Genomic DNA, 3,873 nt, shown 5'->3' on the forward strand with positions numbered 1-3,873 from the left:
ACATTTAGGACAGTTTTACATGTTGTGCTTTATAGTGTTAAATCATAGCTTGGGTATAATAGAAGTAATATAATCTATCGCAACATTAATCTTAACCCATGAAATCAGTTGCATTTTTTTATTAAGGGTAACTCTTTTCCTCTGGGAGTGTTCACTTCTGCCGGATCCTGCAGTGTGGCCCAAATGTTTAATCTGAGCTGCTCTCTTCTCTCACACAAATTAATGCTTAATCATTTGCCCCTTCTACCGGAGCTGCTGGAAATTACATGTCATGCAAAAAGGCAGAGGACGAGTCCTGCTCACATCATGAAGATAAAACGCACAAGTTCAACCCCTGCAGGACAAATCTGCTGTCAAACTAGTGTCTACTCCTGCTAATCGTATTTTTTAAAAGCATACTGTGCATACAATGCAATATACAGTTTGAATCTGTACACAAATTACTCCATCATGATTTTCTGTCTATGGCCAAAGTTCCACCTGCTAATAAAACATATAATGAAGCCAGTTGTCTTTTGCTGTGTTGCCATTTATTGCAGATGTGTAGTGTGTTTATTTGTGTTTGACACATAAAGAATAAGAAAAGCTGCACAGATCTCTCTTATTTAGATCTAGATCTACTGTGAACGTGACATTGCAATATATAATAATGTATTATTTATGTATAATTATGCGTAACATGTATTTTGGGGACTTTTATTGAGCTCAAAGTGATGCTCAAATTAATCTGCAGTATAAACAAATTCCAAATAACAGCACACAGAGACAGAAACCTAAGAGTAAGCTCAGTGTACAAACATCTCAAAGTCTGTAAAAGAACTACCTGTATCTAAAATGTTTTAAATATAACAACAGCTGTTTGAAGCTTTGTTTAGCTCTGTTATAAAAGTAAAGAAGCAGCTGCTGCTTACTGAACAGTTGCAGGTGCTGCATTAACGTGAACATGTGGATTGATGATACAGATGATAAGCTACTGACTGTGGACACTTAGATGTGACAGTAACACTGGCATCAGTGCATCGCACCTACTGGTACATATGCTGTGAACAGCTGCTTTTCTATAGAGTGAGAAGTGTGTGGGATTAAGTGGACACATATATAGACGGATAAAACATATACATTCAAGCCCACACGCACACACAGACTTGTCATAACAGCTGTGCTGAATGCTGCCAGTCAATTTTCACATTGTGCCACTGGCCACCAGGTCAGCAGCTCCACTTTTACTCTGAAAGGCTGCAGAGTCCGAATTAACCCCACAGATAGAAAGAGAGCTCATCGCTATCACACTCGCCTCTGTGCATCCCCCGTTTCTCTCTCCCGCCTTCCCCTACCAGCAGCATTTGTCACCACTGCTATTATTTCAGGTGCAGCAATGGCACAACAGACACTTTTGCTTGAGAGAAAGAGACGTGACGGAGTGGAAAAGAGGACAGAAGGAGAAGTAGGAGATAAGAAGGAAAAGGAGCATCATCATCATCATCATCATCATCATCATCACATGAACTCATCTCTCCTGCAAAAATCCACTGCTGGAGAAATGGGTGAGGCAAGGCTAGTGTGAGATGTCACATGTTGGCCAGTCGCACCATTCAGGGTAGAGGGGTAAGGGTGGCAGTGGGTGGGTGGGTGAGGATCGGGGGGGGGGGGGGTTCTCACACCTCCCAGGGAGGCTGTGAATTGATCAGCACCTAAGAGAGAGAAAGGGAGGGAGTGAGGAAAAGTGAGAAAAAAGGAGAGCGGCAAAGCATGGAGATGAAGGATGGCGATGAGGAGAGAATGAGTGGAAAAAGCTGGGTGTTGGAGACGAGCTATAAAACCAGGAGGAGGGGAAAAAACTGAGCGATAGGAAGGGAGGAGTGAGGGAAGGCTGCAGAAGAGGTGTGAAGACTCATCTTTTCCTGGATGGGTGTGAGTTTAGGCTGGAGCGGAGAGTGGCCTGGGAGCACAGCATAGCCTAGTGGTAATAAAGCAGCGAGCCCCAGTAGAGAAACAGCCAGCGTCAGCTCTAAGGGAGCGAAACGAAGGACTCGGATTCTAAATGTAATGTTCAGATTGTGATAGAAAAAAATACTTGTGAAGTTCACAGATCAATATTTCTATAGTAGGGTGTTATACCACTACATACAATATGTTACTGCGTTGAAAGTCAGTGTCTCAAGAGTTTTAATTAGTTACTGCAAGTTTCAGAGGCAGAGACCTTAATTAAAAGTGAGAATTCAAGCCTGAAATTAATCATGTTTTGAGCTAACAACTGAAATGTTTTCTTAAATTCAAGTATTACGTGTGCACAACATAAATAACCATTAAATGCTAACTCCAACTAAGTTGGGTGTTGAATCTGAGCTCCATTTTTGGTTTGACAAGATTTAAAGACCTATTGCGTGCTCTTTGTGTCGTCTCTTGGGTGTTTTATGTTTAAGTAAATCTGCAGAATTTGTAATTTTAGTTACAATAAAATAAACGTCTTGAGGTTTTTCCTCAAATTTTACAGCCAAAATTTGCCAGATGGACCCTTTTCTGGTCTTTGGGGGTGAAACCCATTTCTCCGCATGATGGCTGGTTTCTTGTCCAAGCAGCTGGTCCAATATAAAAACCTTTTCCATGACCAGCGTTTGGCTTGTGGCTGATCTGCATCTCTCAGCTTGCAGTAAACACATGGTCACCATGAAAGTACAGTTGTAACACACACCACAAAACCACTGTGCAGTACTAATGTAGTACAGCAACCAAGGTGATAAAACCCATGAGTGACACATAATTTGAGAATTTATAGTAAATTAATTGGAAGAGTTTAGTTCAGAATAACTTTCACAGGATTCCTCAGCTCCACTGATGTAGCTACGTTAGATAACAGGTAATAAAAGGATAACAGTGGAAGTAAGAGTTTTATTTTTCATTTCCAAAAAGGTCTGTCATTTGATAATAACATCATCTGGAGGGCTATGCACACTAAAAGCTGCTTCCTTGTTGTTTTGACATGAGGAATAACCAGCGCCAAAGACCAGCGGTTCCACGTCTGACGGCAGGTTTGGCGACTGCTGTGTTGTGGACTCCAAAATATATTCTAGTCAGTTAGGAAAATCAGGTCAGTTACTCGAACTGCAGTTCAGCAGTGGGGCACTCGTCCATCCTGGCAGCAGTGAATCAGATTACCAAACATACTGATTGACTGCAGCGGTTGCTAGTGAACCTACAGCCATCTCTCCTAAACAAAGTTATCTCTGCTGCAGTTCATGAAGAGGTCAGCGGTCACATCATCTCATCTGAAATCCCTTGTATACTGTACGGCCCTGCAGGATCCTAATAAAGAAGCTTTCAAAGCATAAATTCCTGTCATAACAACAAATGTCAGAGATACAGTGAAGTGCAGGAGACTTCTGCTGTGGCCTTGCTGCAATAAATGGAAGCAATTATTCTACGTCTGTGTAACAAAACAAAAAAAAAAGGACAAAAAAAATTACAGCAAGGCTTCTGGAACGAGTCGCAAACTTGTTTTCTGTTAAAAGTTCTTCTAAACCCATGAAAACTGTCAAAGAATCAAGGTAGTGTGATTTGTTGTAAATTTATTCCACTTAGCTTTTGTTAATTATCACAAGTGTCATAACCATCAGAAGACAACAACAGACGACTTGGCGCACGCTAATGTTTGACACTTCTATCTTTGTACTCTTTGTTCTGTCGCTCTCTCTTTCCTCTTTTGTTTATCACACATTATACCACACCTGCCTCACATAATTATTCTTCCCTCTCACTTTTATGCTTCATCCCTGACTTTCTAAATGCAGACAGAACCTGTCATTGTGAACATTTCTATTCTAAAGAGCCGTATAATGTTGTTAATTCTGCAAAGAAAAAAAATGAAGATACCCT

This window comes from Anabas testudineus, chromosome 15, assembly GCF_900324465.2.
Source record: "Anabas testudineus chromosome 15, fAnaTes1.2, whole genome shotgun sequence".
NCBI lineage: Eukaryota > Metazoa > Chordata > Actinopteri > Anabantiformes > Anabantidae > Anabas > Anabas testudineus.